The sequence below is a fragment of the Piliocolobus tephrosceles genome, chromosome 12 (genome assembly GCF_002776525.5).
Source record: "Piliocolobus tephrosceles isolate RC106 chromosome 12, ASM277652v3, whole genome shotgun sequence".
Lineage (NCBI taxonomy): Eukaryota > Metazoa > Chordata > Mammalia > Primates > Cercopithecidae > Piliocolobus > Piliocolobus tephrosceles.
Genome location: NC_045445.1, coordinates 75,989,928 through 76,014,315, shown reverse-complemented (window position 1 = coordinate 76,014,315; position 24,388 = coordinate 75,989,928). Strand labels below are relative to the sequence as shown.

Here is a 24,388-nt window from a genome sequence, read left to right as displayed (position 1 = left end):
TATCGTAAACTTCTTACTTCACTGGAATTTGCTGGTTATACCAGATAAACTTTTTCCACTGCTTGAGCTTTCAGTAGACCGCCGTGCAAGTTAATGATAAATTTCGTGAGCATAACACCTACTTAAGTTTCTCAGACTCTGTTACAGAAAAGCATTTATCTTGCGGTTCAGGCAGCCTGGGATGGAAGGTAAATGCTTTCTTTTTATAAGTATCCTGAAATTTCAAGTGTAATAGGGAACAAGATATCAACATACATTTTCAAAACGCCTCATTCAGTTCTAGTTCCTTTTTTTTCCTTACAAACTTAAATCTCTTCATAACCATCAGATGCCATACCACCCTTGTGAAACAGCCTGCTAGAACTAGACATGTCTTGGGATTCTTAGAGGACTGGGCTAACCAAAGTGGGATTTGAACTTGTTTGAGGAATAAACATGGGTAGTGAGCTGAACCTCTTAATTCCTAGAATTTATGGGTTTAACACTACAAGGGTTGTCACCCTGATTATTCCTGTAAATAATTAAGGCATGTTTATTGTAGAAAACTTCACAATGCACAGCAGAGATTATAAGAGTACTACCAGAATTATTTATTACTCCTAAGGTAACTGTTAATTTAGTCTTACAAATTTTGCTATGTAGGTATATACATGTGTGTCTGTCCATGTCTCTTTTTTAAAAACAACCCAAAAAAACTCATTTTAATATTCAATATATTATTGATTGTCTTTGTATGTCAGAAAATTTAAATATAATAGTTGTGTATTCTACTGAATATTTGGAATATTATTTATTTTACCAATTCCCATTTTATTAGTCTTTTAACTTATATCCACTTGTTTTGGCTGGGTGTGGTGGCTCACACCTGTAATCCTAGCACTTTAGGAGGCCGAGACAAGTGGACCACTTGAGTCCAGGAGTTCGAGACCAGCCTGGCCAACATGGCAAAACCCCGTCTCTACTAAAAATACAGAGAATTAGCCGGGTGTGGTGGTGTGCGCTTGTAATCCCAGCTACTCAGGAGGCTGAGGCATGTGAATTGCTTGAACTTGGGAGGCGGAAGTTGCAGTGAACTGAGATTGCACCACTGCACTCCAGCCTGGGTGACAGAGCAAGACACTGTCTCAAAAAAAAAAAAAAAAAAATTACATATATCCACTTATTTTTGCTCTGATGGATATTGCTATATTATTATCTTTGAGTATCTCTCCATTATCCCTCCATTTATTCCTGAAAGCAGTATGGCGAGGTCAGAGAGTGACACTTTTTTTTTTTTCTTTTTTTTTTGCGAGTCTCCCGCTGTGGCCCAGGCTGGAGTGCAGTGGTGCGATCTCAGCTCACTGGAAGCTCCGCCTCCCAGGTTCATGCCATTCTCCTGCCTCAGCCTCCTGAGTAGCTGGGACTGTAGGCGCCCGCCACTATGCCTGGCTAATTTTTTGTATTTTTTACTGGAGACGGGATTTCACCGTGTTAGCCAGGATGGTCTCGATCTCCTGACCTCGTGATCCGCCCACCTCAGTCTTCCAAAGTGCTGGGATTACAGGCGTGAGCCACCGTGCCCGGTTGGCACTTTTTTAAAACTTATTTTTTATTACCAAAGTAGTACATATGCTCATAGTAATGAGAAGACACAAGGTGCAAAAAGGTATAAGGTTAACAGTAAAATGCTCTGACTTAACAGTTCCCCTCTCAGAGGAACTGTAAAATAAACAGATGTAAATTTACGTTAATTTATACGTTCTGTAGAAAATTCATGTGTGTTAGATGATATATTTGTTTTTGTGAAACATCCACTCTAATTACAGAGTTTACTAAGGTTGAGTTAATATAGAGAGGTATTAGAGGGTTTAATAAGTTGGCAGTTAAATATATCAAAATTATACAGTTACACAATTATATCACATATACACCAACAATAATCATCTAGAAAACATAATGAAAAAAGCTCTTATTCATATATATCTTCTTATTAAGTTTATTTCTTTAGTTTTTTTTGTTTGTTTTTTGGGGGGGACCCCAAAAATACTAAAGAATAAACTTAAGAAATGTGTAGTAAGATTCAATATTGTAAAAAGAGGTTAAGATTAACTATTTAAGTTAGTCTATAAATTTAAGAGATTTTGATGGAGGGAGGATCTGACACAATGATGTTAAGGTTCATATGAAAGAGTAAATATTTGAAAACACACAGACAAATTCTGAAAAAGAAGGATGACAAGGGGGATGTGCCTTATTAGACAAAAAATGCATTAAAATGTACAGCAGTTTTAAAAGTTAACATTGTACCTAATATATTGTACACTTAAAGATGTGTTAAGAGGGTAACTCATGGTAAGTGTTTTTACTCCAATAAATAAAATTTTAAAGAATGTCTTCATTCCCCCCACCCAACCAAAAGTACTGGCACCAAAATAGAATAACAGATCAAGGGAAGAAAACATCCCGAAAGAGACCCCTAAATAAAAATTTAGTGTACTTGTATATTTAATAGTGGTAGCTTTTCAGGTAGATGAGGAAAGAGTGGCTTACTTAACAAATGGCATTGGGACAATCAGTTAATGATTTTGAAGAAAAAAATGTTAGTTTCTTATGTTATATACTTAAACTGAAATAAATTCTAGATGAGTTAAGGATTTAAATGTAAAGTACAAAAGGTACTAGAAGAGAATATAAATTGAGGTAAGAAAGGCCTTCCAAAGCCTGACACCAAAGGCATGGTACTTAAAAATTTAAAAACTGCACAAACAGATAAAAGATAAACAAGAAACTTTAAAAAGACTAACAATATATGACAGGTAAATGATGAATATCTTTAATATGCAAAGATCTCTTACCTATCTGTAACAAAAAAGGTAAACAAAAGAAAAATGCACGATGGAAGTAAACAGGCAGTTCATAAATGAAGAATACAAATGGTCAAAAAATTCTTACAAAGTTATTGGAGATAAAAAACAGATGATCATTTTTCACATAACAGATTGACAAAGCTTAAAAAGAATTTTCATAGTACCTGATAAAAGTGTGGCTAGACACTCTCCTGTACTGCTAGTGTAAGTGTGAAATGATATCTTTCCAGAGGGTGATTTACAGTACGTATCACAAGCCTTAAGAAGTACTATTTATATTTAGAACATGTGGAAAAATAAAAAATAAATAAGTACTATTTATATATGTCGTTAGTGGGTGTATAAATTGATACAGTTTTTCTGGAGGGCAGTTTAGAACTATTTTTCAAAGTTTAGAATGTACATGCCCTTTGTCCTAGCAATTACACTTCCAGGAATTTTATCTAAAAGATATGCTCATGAAGATGTATATACAAGGATATTCATTGAAGCAGGGTTTATAATAGCACAGAACTGAAAACAACCTAAATGTTAATCAAAAAGGAACTAATTAAATAAAATATAGCATATCCACACAATGGAATATTACAACCATTTTGTAAAATGGTAGGTCTATCTATTTTCTTTGGGGATAATTCAGTTTTATTTTTTATTGTGGAGGTCTGTATGTCCTTAAAAATTTTTTTTCTTTTTAATAATTAGAGATGAGATCTCACTATATTGCCCAGGCTGGGCTTGAACTCCTGGCCTCAAGTGATCCTTGGCCTCTCAACGTGCTGCGATTACAGGCATGAGTCACTGCACCTTGCAGGAGGTCTATATGTCTTGATACAAGATGTAAAAGATACGTTAAATGGAAAATGCAAGGTGCAAAATAGTACATATAGTATGATCCCATGTGTGTAAAGAAGAAAAATAGGGAAGATGGGCATTACAGAGGCTTTAAAATGCACTGGGAATAATAAAGTTTTCATTTTTATCTTTAGAGTATAATTCGTGAGTGAATTATTTTCAATTTTTTTCCCAGTTCACTTAAAAGCTCTGTTGACTGTGGATCTGAGAACTAACATCACATGCTATAAAATCCAAATAGAAAATATCTTTAAATTATTAGACAATGTAAAGCTTATGAGAATATAAGAATAAAATTACTGCATTCCTTTGCTTATTAATTAAGTATATCACACTAACAGAATTTATTTCTATGGGAACAATGTTAACTCATAGGCCCCAAATGGAAATGATATGCCAGGGTAGAGATTCAGATCTTTGAGCCTTTTGGTAGATTTTTCTCAGAAAAAGAAAGACATTCTCGCAGGTTTACTATTTTTAGGCAGATCGAGATGACCATGATGTTTTAGTTATCCAGGCAGTCTGACCTCTAAAGTTATTTTGCCCAATGCAGATTGATTGGTATTTGTTATTGAAATGGGTCTAAAAAAGAATATTTTCTCAACTCCAAGTCATCATATCATCTTCTAATATCAAAATCTTCATTTAACATACTAACTTCTGTAATTGCTCATCCATGGGGTTTTAATGTAACTTACCCATGTCTTGTTCCTAATTTGATAAATTTTCTGTATTACTAGTTTTGGAGTAGAAGATTTAATTCAAATGTTACCAAATTCCTTTGTCCCAAATCTATCCCCAAAGTCAGAACAGAACATGCTGTTTTCCTCAACCAGTTTAGGAACTCCTTTTTTTTTGTGGGGGTTGGGGGTTGGGGGGGACAGTGTCTCGCTCTGTTACCCAGGCTGGAGTGCAGTGGGGTGAGCATGGCTCACTGCAGCCTTGACCTGGTCCCAAGTGATCCTCCTTTCTCAACCTCCTGTGTAGCTGGGACCACAGTCACGTGCCACCATGCCTGGCTAATTTTTGTTATTTTATTGTAGAGACGGGGGTCTCATTTTGTTGCCCATGCTGGTCTTGAACACCTGTGCTCAAGCAGTTCTTTCACCTTAGCCTCCCAAAGTGTTGGGATTACAGGTATGAGCCACCGCATCCAGCCCTCTTTCTCTGAGAATATTATTTTCTTTTCACAAATGGATTTTTCTAGGCTTTTGTTTTTTGTTTATTATTTATTTTTTGAGACACAGTCTTGCTCTGTCACCCAGGCTGGAGAGCAGTGGCATGATCTTAACTCACTGCAAACACCGCCTCCCAGTTTCAAGCGATTCTCGATTCTTATGCCTCAGTCTCCTGAGTAGCTGGGATTACAGGAAAGCACCACCATACCCAGCAACTTTGTGTATTTTTAGTAGCAATGGGGTTTCACCACGGCCAGGCTGGTCTCGAACTCCTGACCTCAGGTGATCCACCTGCCTTGGGGCCTCCCAAAGTCCTGGGATTACAGGCATGAGTCACTGTGCCCTGCCTTCTAAGCTTTTAAACTAATTGTAGTGAGACTTGTTGGTGCTGCTTTTTAAAAAATATCCTTTTGTGATTGAAGAAAACTCTTTTTCTTTATGATTCTCTTACAAATTTAAGATTAAATAATCTTACAAATTTGAAAATTAAAGAATCACATTCTGCTAATTATTTTAGTGCCCAGCACTAAAAGAATTCCTTTTTTTGGTATGTTTCCTATCAGCCTTCTCTTACTGTTGTTTTCTTCACTTCCTTAATTGCAGTTTTCTCTTTGTTATCTTTAACCTTTGCCCATTTCTGCTTTTAAACAGGAACTGTATATGACCTGCTTACTCTTGGGTTTGGGAAAAAGCTATCTACAAATGTCCAAAGCTATAGAAGACAATAAATGCATCCAATTCAGGCAAATAAAATGTTTGGCTAATTTCCGCATTTTCTTTATTATTTTCCTGAATAGTAAAGTAATACATGCAAAAAATAAGAAATTTAAAAAATAAATAATACATGCTTGTTTTAATGAAACTGAAGTAATATAGAATTACATAAAGTAAAAAGAGAGTCACTCCCTCAAAGGGTAATCACTATTAATAGCTTGTATTCTTCTAGACCCTTTACTAGTCATAGATATTCTTCCATGTCAGTATATGCAGATTTAGCTTGCTGTTCTTAACTGCTGTATAGTATTCTATAGTATGAATGCACCATAATTTATTTATCTATTTCCTAATTGATAGGCATTTAGAGAGTCTCCAAATTTTAACTATTTTAGATATGCTTACACCTATAAATTTATACATCTGTGTAAGTATTTTTGTGGCTAGATTCTTTTAAGTAAAATTGCGGAGTCAAGTTATGTACACATCATATGTTGATAAGTATTGCAAAATTGCAAAATTGCCTTTCAAAAAAGGCCATAGTGATTTACACTTCATTAACAGTAAGATAAAATATTTTTCTATACCCTTGACCATCCTTAATAGATAGATACGTAAGTCTTCTAAATTTTTGCCAACATCATAAGAAAAAAACACGATGTCATTGTTTTAGTTTGTATTTAAATTTCTCAAATTTGTGCTTTTAACTAGTTTAGTTGAACATCTTTTCACAGCTACATTATATGTCAAATAAAAAAGTTTGTAAATTAGATCGTATGCTATAAACAAGAAAAAAGTGTACACAGAAGAAAGTGTGTAATTGTTTACCCCTCTTTTTTCTGCATATGTTTGAAATAAAGTAACATAGTATATGAACTGATCATCTTTTCAGGTGCCTATAAAGAACTCCCAACTGGTAGACTTTAGCATCTGTTGGGATGATAGGCCAAGTGATATTTTTAATTTAAAATTTTTTTAGAGACAGGATCTCTATAGCTCAGGCTGGAGTGCAGTGACATGATCATAGCTCACCGTAACCTTGAACTCCCGGGCTCAGGTGATCCTTCTACAGCCTCTGGAGTAGTTGGGACTACAGGTACACTACCATGCTCAGCTAATTTTTTTTTGAAAAGTTTATTTAAAGACGGGACCTTTCTATGTTGCCCAGGCTGATCTTGAACGCCAGTCCTCAAGTGATCCTCCTGTGCCCGGTCCCAAGTGGCTCTTTTCTACCCTGCTATCTCACTTGTTATCTGGCTGAACAGGCTCAAGTCTGCCAGTGAGAGTGACTTAGTTTTGTGGACAGTTTTGTCATTCCTCAGTATGGTATATGTGTATATATGTATGTGTGTATGTATGTATGTGTGTATGTATGTATGTATGTATTTATGACAGAGTCTCTTGTTGCCTAGGCTGGAGTGCACTGGCACAATCTTGGTTCACTGCAACCTCCACCTCCCAGGTTCAAGCAATTCTCTTGCCTCAGCCTCTCAAGTAGCTGGGATTACAGGCGCCTGCCACCACACCCAGCTAATTTTTGTATTTTTAATTGAAATGGGGTTTCACCATGTTGGCCAGGCTGGTCTTGAACTTCTGACCTCAGGTGATCTACCTGCCTCAGCCTCCCAAAGTGCTGGGACTACAGGCATAAGCCACCACATCCGGCCAAGGATGTTATGTAAAGTTTTGTTGAGACAAGATCTGACTCTGTCGCCCAGGCTGGAGTGCAGTGGTGCCATTTTGGCTCACTGCAACCACTGCCTGCCTGGCTCAGGTGATCCTCCCACCTTAGCCTCCTGAATAGCTGGGACCACAGTCATACACTACCCTCCCAAGTAACTTTTTTATGATTTTTGTAGAGGCGGTGTTTCGCCATGTTGCCCCAGTTGGTCTCAAATTCCCGGACTCAAGCCATCTGCCCACTTTGGCCTCCCAAAGTGCTGGGTTTACAGGTGTGAGCCACCAAGCCTGGCCTGACAATTATCTTTGACTTTATAAATCCTTCTTATATTTTAGATAACTGATGTAGCTCACTACTATTTAACGTTTATCTGCCTTGATAACTCTTTATGTTGTGTTTATAGGCCAGAGTCCCTGTAGACATATGTACTAATTGACCAGAATTACACAATAAAATTGCAGAGCTACATAGTAGCAGAATTGTAATTTGCCAGATTATTTTAATAGGTCAATACTGAAAGGATAATATTATTTGCTGACTTTTATTAAGACCTCTATTAAGATTCTATAGTGTTATATTTCTAAGGTTACAAGTTTTTTCAGGAATAAAAATATATATTTAATTATGAGGTTTACTGTTCATCCAAAGGTGTGATGTAAAATAAATTTACAGGTGTGATAAGATGGATTGAGTTACAATTTTTTAACCTCAGGATCTTTGATGGCTAGTTCCCAGCCCTAAGGTCATCTTATGTGTTCATATGCAGTAATGCTTTTTTCATTAGATTTTGCATTTCAATCACAGACATATTTGTCAAAAAAGATGAGGTAGGCTGGACACCATGACTCACACCTGTAATCCCAGCACTTTGGGAGACTGAAGTGGGAGGATTGCTTGAGTCCAGGAATTTGATGCTAGCCTGGGCAACATAGTGAGACCCCATCTCTACAAAAAAATTCAAAACTTAGCAAGGTGTGGTAGCACATATCTATAATCCCAGCTACTCAGGAGGCTGAGGCAGGAGAATCGCTTGAACCCGGGAGGCGGAGATTGCAGTGAGCCGAGATTGCGCCACGGAACTCCAGCCTGGGCGACAGGGCGAGACTCTTGTCTCAAAAAAAAAAAAAAAAAAAAAAAAAAAAAATCCCATTTCCTTTTTTATATCCACTCTAAAAATAAGCATATGATGAGCTAAGAACATCCACTAATGACCAGTTATTACATCCTTTTATCTTGATGCCTTTGAACTCATTCCAAGTTATCGTGCTAACCTATTAAGCTGATTGTTCATGAAATAGAAATCAAAGCCAAGTATTTCACATTTGAAGTATATATTACAACCAGTTCTTGCCAGAAAATCAGAAGAGAGGGGATATAAAGAAAAATTATAAGAATACATTATAAATGAAATAAATAACAAGGAGATGACTGTATCTTTCCATTTATTCATGAAATGAAATGTATCTTTCCATTTATTCATAGTTAATTTTGATTCTTCAATTCTTCATTGAAATTTCTGAAATAAAAAAATAAGTGTATTACCACTTTACATCCACTAGGATGGCTATTACTAAAAAAAAAAAAAAAAACAAAAAACCTCAGAAAATATCAAGTATTGGCAAGAAACTGGAACTCTTGTGCATTGTTGATGAAATGTAAAATGGTTCAGTCATGGTGGAAAACAGTATGGTGGTTCCTAAAACTATTAAATATAGAATTACCACATGATCTAGCAACTCCACTTCCGGATGTATACCCAAAACAATAAACAATTTGAAGTAGGGATTTCAACAGATACTTGTATACCAGTGTTCATTGCAGCATTGTTCATAGTAGCCCAAATGTCCATCAACAGATGCATGAATAAACACAATGCAGTATGAATATATATATATATGATATAATAGAACATTAGCTTTAAAAAGGAATGAAATTCTGACACATGGTACTACATGGGTGAACTTTGAATGTGTTATGCTAAATGAAATAAGCCAGCCACAATAGGACAAATATTGTATGAGTTTACTTATGTGGAGTACCTAGGGTAGTTAAAATCATAGAGATATAAAGTAGTACCATGGTTAGCAGGGTCTGAGGGGGAGAGAGAATAGGGAGTTATTTTTTAATAGGTACAGAGTTCGAATTTGGGAAGATGAAAAAGTTCTGAAGATAGATGGTGGCGATGGTTGCACAACAATGTGTATATACTTAATTCCACTAAATTTTACATATAAAAATGGTTAAAATGGTAAATTTTATGTTATGTGTTTTACCACATTTTTTTTTTTTTTTTTTGTGACAGAGTCTTGCTCTTGTAGCCTAGGCTGGAGGGCAATGCCACGATCTCGGCTCACTGCAACCTCCGCCTCCCGGGTTCAAGTGATTCTCCTGCTTCAGCCTCCTGAGTAGCTGGGATTACAGGTGCCTATCACAACAGGCTGATTTTTGTATTTTTAGTAGAGACAGGGTTTCGCCATGTTGGCCAGGTTGGTCTTGAACCCTTGACCTCGTGATCTGCCTGCCTCGGCCTCCCAAAATGCTGGGATTACAGGCATGAGCTACCATGCCCGGCCAATTTCTTTTTTGGAGACAGAGTTTTGCTCTTATTGCCCAAGCTGCAGTGCAATGGTGCGATCTCGGCTCACTGCAACCTCTGTCTCCTGTGTTCAAGTGATTCTCCTGCCTCAGCCTCCCAAGTAGCTGGGATTACAGGTATGCGCCACCATGCCCGGCTAATTTTTTGTATTTTTAGTAGAAACGGGGTTTTACCGTGTTAGCTAGGCTGGTTTGGAACTCCTGACCTCAGGTGATCGCCCGCCTCAGCCTCCCTGAGTGCTGGGATTACAGGTGTGAGCCACTGTGCCCGGCCATTTTACCACAATTTAAAAAATGTTATTTATTTATTTAAGAATTTATTAAGATGGAGTCTCACCCTGTCACCCAGGCTGGAGTGCAGTGGCACGATCTCGACTCACTGCAAGCTCCACCCCCCAGGTTCATGCCATTCTCCTGCCTTAGCCTCCTGAATAGCTGGGACTACAGGTGCCCACCACCATGCCCAGCTAATTTTTTTGTATTTTTAGTAGAGACAGGGTTTCACCATGTTAGCCAGGATGGTCTCAGTTTCCTGACCTTGTGATCCGCCCGCCTCGGCCTCCCAAAATGCTGGGATACCAGGTGTGAGCCACTGTGCCTGGCTAAAAAATCTTTTAAAAAAAGTGTCTGCCTTTCTCAGAAAATAGTCATTTTGCTATAGCCCATACATATTTTGAGAGAAAAGACAAATGTTGTATAAAACTGTGTGTGAGGAAAATCATCTCTGACTTCTACTGAGTATTCTGAACTTAAAGAATACAACGTAAAGAATAGCAGCAAAACCTATTGGACATATCCATTTATAATAAGACATCGCAGCCATGACTTTATAGGGCAAACACGGGAAAATTCAATGATGGGAAGAACAAAGTGGAAGTCGGTAATTTTTCTTCTTTGTTCTGTGATACGGTCCAGACTCTTTCCTCACAGAAAATGGAAACATGGTAGAAACTCTCTACCATGGTTGGTCAGTTGAAGAAGGGAATCATAAAAATTATGTAAATATAGCCTAGTCATTTCTTTTTAAAACCTAAAACATATGTTCATTTATTCTCCAATATTTATTTTATGCTTATTTTTATTTTTTTGGAGATGGAGTCTTGCTTTGTTGCCCAGGCTGGAGTGCAGTGGCATGATCTTGTCTCACTGCAACCTCTGCCTCCCTGGTTCAAGCAATTCTCCTGCCTTAGCGTCCCAAGTAGCTGGGACCACAGACGCACGCCACCACACCCAGCTAATTGTTTGTATTTTAATAGAGACAGGGTTTCACCGTGTTGCCCAGACTGGCCTGGAACTCCTGAGCTCAGGCAGTCTGCCACCTTGGCCTCTCGAAGTGCTAGGATTACAGGCGTGATCCACTGTGCCCGGCCTTATTCTCCAATATTTATATGTAGGGCCACAACCTTTTCTATGCGTATGGGTCCTTTGAAATTCTTCCTCTCCTTCCTTGTATAAACCACACACATATTGCTTCATTCCAGATTTCTGTCTTCTAGTTTGACTTTATTAAAATAGAGAACAAATTTAAGAGATGAGAATTCTTTTAGGTTTTTATTATTACCCCCCAATCTTTTAAAGTTGCTTCATGTACAGCTATTTTAGCAGTAACTTTGCTACTCACCTTATTGAACATTCCTAATGCATTCAACTTTGTTTTCATAGAAAGAACAACTCTCCTTTATGCTGTTATTTAATCAGTGTACATAATATTTAATTAAATCACTTGGCCATGAGAAGTTCAGTGGACATAAACAGCTTGAGGGCAAACACAGCTGAATCTTTATATGGCAACAATTCTACTGGTGGGAACAAGAAGTGTGCATCTAAGTGCTAAGCATGCTGTGGGCATCTCAATATTTTAGTGATAGAAAAGAGACCATCAGTTAACCCACTGGAGATTGGTTAAGATAACTTTTTGCAGAGTGTAAAATATGCTTTTTCTTAATGTATCCTAACATTTTTCTTGTCTGAAAATGGAGATCTACATCATTGTTTTCAATGGCCACATGGTATTTATTATACATGCATTAGGCTGGGTTCTTACTTGAACACAACGTAAAGCAGTTCTGACTCGCTTAACCAGAAATGGAATTTATTGGTTAGGCTATTTGGATTGCTTATAGAGACAACAGAAGTCAATCAGAGTCAACCAGGCTTGGAAAATAGGTAGGAACACAATGAGACTAAAACAGGCCAAGGACATGCCCCGAGAAGTCTAGTGAGGACCTCTTCACTGGCACTGGCTTTCTCAGGACTTTTGCCAGTACCACTGCTGGCATCTTGACTGTGTTCCTACCTGTGCTGAGAATTATCTCTATCTGTCCTTGTGTATTCATGTCACTTTCTCATGATTCAAAATCCTGGGCAGAAGTGTCTGACTAGCCAAGTCTAGAATCATTTAGCAGCATCTCAGCTTCAAGGGGACAGGGAAAAGGAATATCTGTCTCCTCCCTTCTCCCTTCCTCCCACGACACACACACTTCGGCTTTAATAATGGGAGTCAGGATTGTACTGTTTATTTCCAAGACGCTTGCGGTGGGGGCATTTTCTTGACATGGGATGTGTGTTTGAATGCTGGGTAGCCAAAAATATGGCAGCTGTTATACTGTGATGCACTAGAGTTTAATTAATATCCTATTGTAAAAACTTTAGATCGTTTCCAGTTTTGTTCTGTTTTAAGCCACATAGTAATGGACATGTGAGCAATCTACTAGGGGGAATAAGGTATCTTAGCTGTTTTAATTATTATTTTAATTGTAATTTTAACTGTTTTAATTTAGATTTTAAAAGTTATTAGTGAGGTGGAGTAACTTCATGTGTATTGGCATTTTGGTTTTCTTATTTTGTCAGTTGTCTGGCATATATATTTTTTGAGATATAACTTAACATACCATAAATTCATTATTTAAAAAATGTCGTCCGGGCGCAGTGGCTCATGCCTGTAATCCCAGCATTTTGGGAGGCTGAGGCTGGTGGATCACGAGGTCGGGAGATTGAGACCATCCTGGACAACATGGTGAAACCTCGTCTCTACTAAAAATACAAAAATTAGCCCGGTGTGGAGGCGCACGCCTATAGTCCCAGCTACTTGGGAGGCTGAGGCAGGAGAATCACTTGAACCTGAGAGGCAGAGGTTGCAGTGAGCCAAGATCACACCACTGCACTCCAGCCTGGTGACAGAGCGAGACTCTGTCTCAAAAAAGAAAAAAAATTTAAAAAAAATTTTTTAAATGTCAAATTCAGTGATTTCTAGTATGTTCACAGACTTGTGCAACTATCATCACTATCTAATTACAGAATATTGTTATTACTCCAAAAAGAAACTCCATGCATATTTTTTTTTCGATAGGTCCACTTTTATTCAATCGATTTCTTTAAAGCTAATATTAAGGTTTCAGGAAGTTACTCTGCAGGTGGTATTAGGGTATGTATAAGGCTTCTCTGATTAACCCTTTGGCTTTTTTTAATTATACTTTTAAATTCTAGGGTACATGTGCACAACGTGCAGGTTTGTTACATATGTATACTTGTGCCATGTTGGTGTGCTGCACCCATTAACTCATCATTTACATTAGGTATATATCTCCTAATGCTATCCCTCCCCACTCCCCTGACCCCACAACAGGCCCCAGTGTGTGATGTTCCCCTTCCTGTGTCCAAGTATTCTCATTGTTCAATTCCCATCTATGAGTGAGAACATGCGGTGTTTGGTTTTTTGTCTTTGTGATAGTTTGCTGAGAGTGATGGTTTCCAGCTTCATCCATGTCCCTACAAAGAACATGAACTCATCCTTTTTTTATGGCAGCATAGTATTCCATGGTGTATATGTGCCACATTTTCTTAATCCAGTCTATCATTGATGGACATTTGGGTTGGTTCCAAATCTTTGCTATTGTGAATAGTGCCACAATAAACATACGTGTGCATGTGTCTTTATAGCAGCATGATTTATAATCCTTTGGGTATATACCCAGTAATGGGATGGCTGGGTCAAATAGTATTTCTAGTTCTAGATCCTTGAGGAATCGCCACACTGTCTTCCACAATGGTTGAACTAGTTTACAATCCCACCAGCAGTGTAAAAGTGTTCCTATTTCTCCACATCCTCTCCAGCACCTGTTGTTTCCTGATTTTTTAATGATCACCATGCTAAGTGGTATGAGATAGTATCTCATTGTGGTTTTGATTTGCATTTCTCTGATGGCCAGTGATGAGCATTTTTTCATGTGTCTGTTGGCTGCATAAATGTCTTCTTTTGAGAAGTGTCTGTTCATAACCTTTGCCCACTTTTTGATTGGGTTGTTTTTTTCTCGTAAATTTGTTTGAATTCTTTGTAGGTTCTGGATATTAGCCCTTTGTCACATGAGTAGATTGCAAAAAATTTCTCCCATTCTGTAGGTTGCCTGTTGGCTCTGATGGTAGTTTCTTTTGCTGTGCAGAAGCTCTTTAGTTTAATTAGATCCCATTTGTCAATTTTTGCTTTTGTTTCCATTGCTTTTGGTGTTTTAGACATGCCCATGCCTATGTCCTGAATGGTATTGCCTAGGTTTTCTTCTAGGGTTTTTATGGTTTTAGGTCTAACATTTAAGTCTTTAATCCATGTTGAATTAATTTTTGTATAAGATCTAAGGAAGGGATCCAGTTTCAGCTTTCTACTTATGGCTAGCCAGTTTTCCTAGCACCGTTTATTAAATAGGGAATCCTTTCCCCATTTCTTGTTTTTATCAAGTTTTTCAAAGATCAGATGGTTGTAGATGTGTGGTATTATTTCTGAGGGCTCTGTTCTGTTCCATTGGTCTATATCTCTGTTTTGGTACCAGTACCATGCTGTTTTGGTTACTGTAGCCTTGTAGTATAGTTTGAAGTCAGGTAGCGTGATGCCTCCAGCTTTGTTCTTTTGGCTTAGGATTGTCTTTGGCAACGCGGGCTCTTTTTTGGTTCCATATGAACTTTAAAGTGTTTTTTTCCAATTCTGTGAAGAAAGTCCTTGGTAGCTTGATGGGGATGGCATTGAATCTATAAATGACCTTGGGCATTATGGCCATTTTCACAATATTGATTCTTCCTATCCATGAGCATGGAATGTTCTTCCATTTGTTTGTGTCCTCTTTTATTTCACTGAGCAGTGGTTTGTAGTTGTTCTTGAAGAGGTCCTTCACATCCTTTGTAAGTTGGATTCCTAGGTATTTTATTCTCTTTGAAACAATTGTGAATGGGAGTTCACTCATGATTTGCCTCTCTGTCTGTTATTGGTGTATATGAGTGCTTGTGATTTTTGCACATTGATTTTGTATCCTGAGACTTTGCTGAAGTTGCTTATCAGCTTAAGGAGATTTTGGGCTGAGACAATGGGGTTTTCTAAATATACAATCATGTCATCTGCAAACGGGGACAATTTGACTTCTTCTTTTCCTAATTGAATACCCTTTATTTCTTTCTCCTGACTGATTGCCCTGGCCAGAAATTCCAACACTACGTTGAACAGGAGTGGTGAGAGAGGGCATCCCTGTCTTGTGCCAGTTTTCAAAGGGAATGCTTCCAGTTTTTGCCCATTCAGTATGATATTAGCTGTGGGTTTGTCATAAATAGCTCTTATTATTTTGAGATACATCCCATCAATACCTAATTTATTGAGAGTTTTTAGCATGAAGGGCTGTTGAATTTTGCCAAGACCTTTTCTTCATCTATTGAGATAATCCTGTGGTTTTTGTCTTTGGTTCTGTTTATATGCTGGATTACGTTTATTGATTTACATATATTGAACCAGCCTTGCATTCCAGGGATGAAGCCCACTTGATCATGTTGGATAAGCTTTTTGCTGTGCTGCTGGATTCGTTTTGCCAGTATTTTATTGAGGATTTTTGCATTGATGTTAATCAGGGATATTGGTCTAAAATTCTCTTTTTTTGTTGTATCTCTGCCAGGCTTTGTTATCAGGATGTTGTTGGCCTCATAAAATGAGTTAGGGAGGATTCCCTCTTTTTCTATTGATTGAAATAGTTTCAGAAGGAATGGTACCAGTTCCTCCTTGTACCTCTGGTAGAATTCGGCTGTGAATCCATCTGGTCCTGGACTTTTTTTGGTTGGTAGGCTATTAATTATTGCCTCAATTTCAGAGCCTGTTATTGGTTTATTCAGGAATTCAACTTCTTCCTGGTTTAGTCCTTGAGATAGTTTTCCGGTTTTGTGTGTGTGTCCAGGAATTTATTGATTTCTTCTAGATTGTCTAGTTTATTTGCGTAGATGTGTTTATAGTAGTCTCTGATGGTAGTTTGTATTTCTGTGGGATCAGTGGTGATATCCCCTTTATCATTTTTTATTGCATCCATTTGATTCTTCTCTCTTTATATGTTTTTGCAGTTTGTTTACATGGTGGTTTTGCCTCACAAAATTTTAAAATTTCATTTTATTACATTTTAATCTCATTTCCTTTACAGTTTCTGCTTTGGCTTGCTTAGAAATGCTTTCCCTACCCCATGTTTTGTTGTTGTTACGTAATATTTATTTTTATATTTTTCTGGTATTTTTTACTTTTTATTTTTACATCTTGTTCTTTAACTTGAAATTAATTTAAAGATTGTAAGATGGGTTCTAAAAATGTTCACAATTATTAAATGTTTAGCGTATTATCCCATCACCACTTACTGATTTCCTCAGTGATTTGAATTGCTGCCCTTGTTATATACTGAATTCTTATATACACACATATGTACGTTTCTGGAACTTTCTGTTCTGTTGCAAGGATCTTTCTGTTCTGACAGCAGCACAAGACCTTTTTTTTTTTTTGAGATAGAGTCTTGCTGTGTTACCCAGGAGTGCAGTGGCGCAATCTCAGCTCACTGTACCCTCTGCCTCCCAGGTTCAAGTGATTCTCCTGCCTCTGCCTTCCAAGTAGCTTGGAGTACAGGCATGCACCACCATGCCCAGCTAATTTTTGTATTTTTTAGGTAGAGACGGGTTTCGCTATGTTGGCCAGGCTGGTTTCAAACTCCTGACCTCAGGTGATCCGCCCGCCTTGGCCTCCCAAAGTGCTGGGATTATAGGCGTGAGCCTGGCCAATACTTTTTTTTTAATAGACTATTTTTTAGAGTAATTTTAGGTCCACAGCAAAATTGAGCAGAAGGTATGGTATGTAGGCTTTTCAGATTGGCTTCTTTCACTTAGTAATGCACATTTAACTTTTCTCCATGTTTTTAAATGGATTGATAGCTCATCTTTAATGTGTGTGCTGAATAATATTTGATTGCCTTGCTGCACTACAGTTTATTTATCCATTCACCTACTAAAGGATATCTTGGTGGCTTCCAAGTGTCAGCAATTTTGAATGAAGTTGCTATAAACATCTGTGTGCAGTTTTGGTGTAGACATAAGTTTTCAACTCTTTTGGGCAAATACCAAGCAGTGCAATTGCTGGATTGTATGGTAAATTATATTTAGTTCTGTAAGTAACTGCCCAACTGTGTTCCAAAGTGGCTGTGCTATTTTGCATTTCCACTAGCATTAAATGAGCATTCCTAATGCTCCACATCCTCTTCAGCGTTTGGTGTTGTCAGCATTCTGGATTTTGGCCATTCTACTAATAATAGATATGTAGTAGTGTCTCATCATTGTTTTAATTTTCATTTCCCTGGTGACGTATGATGTGGGGCATCTTTTCATATGCTTATATATTATCTGTATATCTTCTTTGGTGAATTGTCTTTTAAGGTCCTTAGCCCATAACATCAGGTTGTTTTCTTAGCACAAGACTTTTTAATAATTAAAACTTTTAAAGACTCTTTAATGTCTGGTTGGGTAATTAGCATTTAGCCTCATTATTTTTTAGTAATGACTTTTATAAAATTAATGGTATACTCGAAATATTTGGCCAAACTGAGTTGTCCTTTTCAGCCTCACCAAACTTTTGTTTTCTTCTAGTTTACTCTTAACAAGTTATGACAGATATAAAATCAGTGTTTTTTCTTTTTCCTTTTTCTTTTTTCTGATAGTCTCACTCTGTTGCCCAGGCTGGAGTGCAGTGGCATGATCTTGGCTCACTGCAACGTCTGCCTACTGGGCTCAAGTGATCCTCCCACCTCAGCCTCCTGAGTAGCTGGGACTACAGGGGTGCACCACTGTGCTCAGCTAATTTTTGTATTTTTTGGGGAGACATGGTTTCACTATGTTTCCCAGGCTGGTCTCAAACTCCTGGGCTCAAGCACTCCACCCACCACAACCTCCTAAAGTGCTTGGATTACAGGCATGAGCCACCATGTCTAGCCCGTTTTTTCAACTTATTCTACCTAAGTGGTTAAATACTGGCAGTTATTTTAGTTTTCATAGGCATTTAATGTTTTTGCATTTGTTGGTTTTGGCACTATTTTGTCTTAGAAGTAAAATCGTAAGATGGATGTTTCCCTATGAATAAAGCAATAACATTACAGGCAGTTCTTGATTTAGACATAGATTGTGTCTGACAAGTTGAATCAGGTGATTTAAAAATAAATTTTCTTTTCTTTTTAATATTTTTACATTTGGAGGTACGTGTGCTTGTTTGTTACATGGGTATTACATGTGTAATCAGGTGATTGTTTTGATGAGGGAGAAGAGGCATTCCAGTCACCAAATAGCCTTCAGAGACTGTAAGATTCCTGCACCAAGACCATATTTAACACATAACATTGTTGAAAAGCAGCTGACTCATTTGTAATTTCAAAGAGTTGAATTCTACTTCCCCATTCCTTCCTGAGATAATGATAGCTGCCTTGCAAGAAAAGTTCCGCACACAATAAAAACGTGTTTCTACTTTTTGTCTGTTATTGACATGGCAGCACTTGCTTAGCACCTGTTGGAAAGGCACATAGATACTTGAGGTATATTTCTCACTTTTGGGGAACCTGTTTCTACCTGTGTTTATTGCAGGGTATCGGTATTTTTCAAGCATTCTCTCCACGCCACTCTCACCTTTGGCTGGTTTTACTTTATGACTTTTGCAAACCTTGCCCTGTTAAGTTAATCCTTTTGAGGTTATTGTTAGCTTTGGACTCCAGTCTGAATTGGCTGTATGAACATAGATAAGTTTCAACGTTAGCTTCCTTAATTTTAAAAGATTATGATTCTATTTACATAGCAGGATTGTTGTGAGATGCATGCAGTGCTATAGAAATCTGAAGTATCTATATTGTTATCATAGGACAACTTATTTGTAGAGATGCTATGACTAGTCTAGGAGTCACAAAAATGGCCAGTGAAGTACATTGCCTTTTAATTTGAATGTTCTGTTCTTTTTTGACCTTATTAATGTGTTTAAGTATTGCTACCTAATCTTTTAGGAATGGTCAAATGAAAAAAACTGTTATTTATTTTATTTTATTTTTCCCGAGATGGAGTCTCACTCTGTTGTCCAGGCTGGGGTGCAGTGGCGTGATTTTGGCTCACTGCAACCTCTGCCTCCCGGGTTCAAGCAATTCTTCTGCCTCACTCTCCGAGTAGCTGGGATTACAGGCATGTGCCACCACGCCTGGCTAATTTTTGTATTTTTAGTAGAGACAGGGTTTCACCATATTGGCCAGGCTGGTCTCGAACTCCTGACGTCGTGATCTGCCCACTTTGGCCTCCCAAAGTGCTGGAATTACAGGTGTGAGCAACTGTGCCTGGCAAGAACTGTTATTTTTTAATATATACCTGCCTACTTCAGCTGTTTCATCTGGATTCTTAGTCCTTTGTTTATATAATACTGGTTGTTTGATGAAAGAAATTAGACACTCAGTATTTTGGAAACAGGTTAAGTAATAAGATTAATTTTCATTTTAAAGGTTTATACAATTTAAAAGAAAAGGACGCATTATATAAAATAATAGAGACGCTAATGCTTTCCCCTTTTGTTTTCATTTTAGAAGTGGTAGTGATTTTAAATAAAAGTGAATGGGTAGGAAAAAAATTAATTATCTGGAAATATTATATAGATACCTTGAAGGCAACTAGTAGAATGTTATTTGCATAGCTAGAAATCATCTATTTATTTAATAAAATAGGCATGTTTTTATAGCCTTGGTATAATAAAACGGGTTATTTGGGCTTTTTATATATGTGAATTTATCATTGGTCTTACTTATTGAATTATTTCAGTTTCAGTAACTTTTCTCTTAATTTCTGCATACTTCCTATTTTTTTTCTTTTTCATTTCCCATTAAAATGAGAAAATGAGCTGGCTTTATGAGATGAAATAATTTAGGCCTACAATGAGTATAGGTAGTATTATAACATACCTGTATATTCACTACCCAGCCTAAGAAGTTAAACATTGGACATATAGTTGCATTTCCCCTTTGTGCTCCTCTCAAGTCTCTCCTCTCCTCTCTCTCCCCTCAGTCTATTGAATTTGGAGTTTATCATGTCTGTGCACATTTTTGTATTTTTACTATTTTATATTTTCACAACTATATATGTATGCATACAAAAACAATGTATAACATTGTTTTATGTTTTTAAACCTTTGTATCCTTTTTTTGGACATAACATCAACATTTTATTTTATTTTTTATTCATAAACATTGTTTTATTTTGTCTTGCATATTTTAAAATGTATTAGATGGTGTCAAACTATCACTTTGTCATTTGCGTTTTTCTTAGAACATTGTTTTCTTAGAACAATGTTTCTTAGAACATTTTTCTTAGAACATTGTTTTCTTAGAACATGCATTTATGTATCAACATATATTGATACATAAAAATACTTCTAGTTCATTTGTTTTTAAAATTATTTTTATGGCACATTATAATTATTCATATTTATGGGGGACAATTTGATGTTTTGATACATCTACATGTTGTACAAAGATCAAATCAGGGTATTTAGTATATCTATCACCATATATATATATATATATATATATTTTTTTTTTTTTTTTTTTTTTTTGAGACGGAGTCTCGCTCTGTCACCCAGGCTGGAGTGCTGTGGCCGGATCTCAGCTCACTGCAAGCTCCGCCTCCCAGGTTCACGCCATTTTCCTGCCTCAGCCTCCCGGGTAGCTGGGACTACAGGCGCCGCCACCTCGCCCGGCTAGTTTTTTGTAGTTTTTAGTAGAGACGGGGTTTCACCGTGTTAGCCAGGATGGTCTCGATCTCCTGACCTCGTGATCCGCCCGTCTCGGCCTCCCAAAGTGCTGGGATTACAGGCTTGAGCCACCGCGCCCGGCCTCACCTTATATATTTATCAGTGCTTTGTGATGAGAACATTCAAAAGCCTCTCATCTAGCTATTTTGTAATGTATAATACCTTAATGTTAACCATCCTCAACCTACTGTGCAATAAAAACACCAGAACTTATTCTTTCTATCTAAATGTGACCTTGTACCCATTTACCAACCTCTTTCCATCCTTCCCTCCCCGTCCTTCCCTCTGGTAACCACTGTTCTACTCTATGACATCAATCTTTTTTTTTTTTTTTTGAAATTCCACATGAGCAAGATCATGTGGTATTTGTCTTTTTGTGTTTGGCTTATTTCACTTAACACGATGTCTTCCAGGTCCATCCATGTTGTGACAGATGGCAGAATTTTATTCTTTTTTATGGCTGAATAATATTCCATGTATATATATACACCACATTTTGTTTATCCATTTATCCATTGGTGGACATGGATTGATTCCATATTTTGGCTATTGTAAATACTGCTGCAATAAACATGGAAGTGCAGATAATCTCTTCACCATAACAATTTCATTTCCTTTGAATAAATACCCAGTAGTGGGATTGCTGGATCATATGGTAGTTCAATTTTCAATTTTTTGAGGAATCACCATACTGTTTCCCCTAGTGGCCATACTAATTTACAATCCCACCAACTGTGTATAAGCGTTCCCTTTTCTCCATATCGTCACCACCCCTCTTTTCTTTTGTTATTTTGATAGTAACCATTCTAACTGGAGTGAGTTGGTATCTCCTTGTGGTTTTCATTTGCGTTTTCCTGGTGATCAGTGGTATGGATTGGATCTGTGTCCTGGCCAAATCTCATGTTGAAATGTAATCCCCAGTGTTTGAGGCGGAGCCCAGTGGGAAGGGTTTGGAACATGGGGGCATATCCCTCATGAATGGCTTTGCATTATCCCCTTGGTGATAAGTGAGTTCACATGGGTTGTTTAAAAGTGTGTGGCACCTCCCATTCTCTCTCTCTTGCTCCCACATCACCTTCCACCATGAACAAAGCTCCTTGAGGCTTCACTGGAAGCTGAGCAGATGCTGACACCATGCTTGTACAGCCTGCAGAACTGTGTGTCAATTAAACCTCTTTTCTTTATCAGTTACTCAGTCTCAGTTATTTCTTAGGTTTCTTTCCTTTTTTTTTTTTTTTTTTTAATGGACACAGGGTCTTGTTCTTTCACCTAGGCTGGAGTGCAGTGGCCCAGTCACAGCTCACTACAGCCTTGACCTCCTGGGCTTACGTGATCCTCCCACCTCAGCCCCCAGGTAGCTGGGAATTCAGGTGTATGCCACTACACCTGGCTAACTTTTGTATTTTTTGTAGAGACTGAGTTTTGTCATGTTGCCCAGGCTTGTCTCAAACTCCAGGGCTCAAGCATTCTGCCTGCTTTGGCATTCCAAAGTGGTAGGATTACAGGTGTGAGCCACTGCCCCTGGCCAGGTATTTCTTTATAGCAATACAAGAGCAGCCTAACACAATTAGTGATGTTGAGTGTTTTTTCATGTGCTTATTGGGTATTTGTATGTCTTCTTTTGAGAAATGTCTATTAAGGTCTTTTGGTCATTTTTTAGTTGGGTTATTTTGCGTTAAGTTCTTTATATATTCTGGATATTAACCCCTTGATAAATGTATAGTTTGTAAATATTCTCTCCCATTCTGTAGATTGTCTCTTTACTTTGTTAATTGTTTCCTTTGCTGTGCAAAAGCTTTTCAGTTTTATGTAATCCCATTTTGATTTGTTGTCTGTGCTTTTGAGGTCCATTCAAAACTTCCTTGCTAAGCCCAGTGCTGTAAAGCATTTCCTCTATGTTTTCTTCTAGTAGTTTCATAGTTTCAGATTTTATATTTAAGCATTGAATCCATTTTGAGTAGATTTTTGTATGTGGTGAGAGGTAGGGGTCTAGTCTCATTCTTCTGCATGTGGCTGTTCAATTTTCTCAGCACCACTTATTGAAGAGAGCAGTGGTGTTTGATATGGTTTGAATGTTTGTCCTTTCCAAATCTCATGTTGAAATGTGATTCCCATTGTTGGAGGTGGGACTTGTGAGAGGCAATTGGATCATGGGGGAACATCCTTCTTGACTGGTTTGGTTGGCACCATCTCTTTGGTGATAAGCAAGATATTGTGTGCTTTTTTTTTTTTTTTTTTTTCCCCATCTCTTACAGGAAAGAGAAATCTGGTTGTTTAAAAGATTCTGGGACCTCCCCCTGGTCTCTCTTGCTCATTCTCTTGCCATGTGACATGCTGGCATACCTTCGCCTTCTGCCATAATTGTAAGCTTCCTGAGGCCCTCACAAGAAGCAAATGCCAGCATCATGCTTCTGTATAGCCTGTACAACCATGAGCCCAAATAAATTTTCTTTTCTTTATAAATTGCCCAGTCTCAGGTATTTCCTTATAGTGATGCAAAAATGGACTAACAGTGTTCTTAGCACCTTTTTTTGAAAATCAGATGGCTGTAGGTGCATGTATTTATTTTTGGGCTCTATTCTGTTCCATTGTGTATGTGCCTGTTTTTATACCAGTACTATGCTGCTTTGATTACTATAGCCTTACAACATATTTTCAAGTCAGGTAGTGTGATGCCTCCAGCCTTGTTCTTTTTGCTTCAGATCGCTTTGGCTATTTGGGGACTTTTGTCATTCCATATGAATTTTAGGATAGTTTTTTCCTATGTGAAGACTGTCATTGATATTTTTATAGGGATTGCATTAAATCTGTAGATTGCTTTGGGTAGTATGGCCATTTTAACAATATTAATTCTTCCAATCCATGAACGTGGGATAGCTTTTCATTTGTTTGTGTCGTCTTCAATTTCTTTCATCGATGTTTTTTAGTGGGTTTTTTTTTTTTTCTTTTTTGGAGACATAGTCTCACTGTGTCACCCAGGCTGGAATGCAATGGCATGATCTCAGCTCACTGCAAATCTCTGCCTCCAGGGTTCAAGTGATTCTCCTGCCTCAGCTTCCCAAATAGCTAGGATTACAGGCATGCACCATCACGCCCAGCTAATTTTGTATTTTTAGTAGAGACGGGGTTTCTCCACGTTGGCCAGGCTGGTCTTGAACTCCTGACCTCAGGTGATCCGCCCACCTCGGCCTCCCAAGATGCTGGGATTACAGGCGTGAGCCACTGCACCCAGCCAGTGTTTTATAGCTTTTAGTGTAGAGATATTTTGCTTCCTTGGTTAAGTTTATTCCTAAGTATCTTTTTTTTTTTATTATTATACTTTAAGTTCTAGGGCACATGTGCACAACGTGCAGGCTTGCCACATATGTACACATGTGCCATGTTGGTGTGCTGCACCCATCAACTCGTCAGCACCCATCAATTCATC

At 37.7% G+C, this 24,388-nt stretch overlaps 1 protein-coding gene across 5 annotated transcripts in view; it reads left to right on the top strand.

Annotated features, from left to right (window-relative positions):
* Positions 1 to 24,388, top strand: part of ATP7A (ATPase copper transporting alpha) — a 155,766-nt gene that overhangs the window by 35,450 nt on the left and 95,928 nt on the right. Inside the window, exon 1 of one of the 5 annotated variants that reach the window (XM_023202326.2) lies at positions 9,962 to 9,983. The exons of the other annotated variants lie outside the window; for them this stretch is intronic. The gene's annotated coding sequence lies outside the window, so the exon portion shown is untranslated. Of the gene's footprint in view, positions 1 to 9,961; positions 9,984 to 24,388 lie in introns of those variants that run through there. 5 annotated transcript variants of the gene reach the window in all.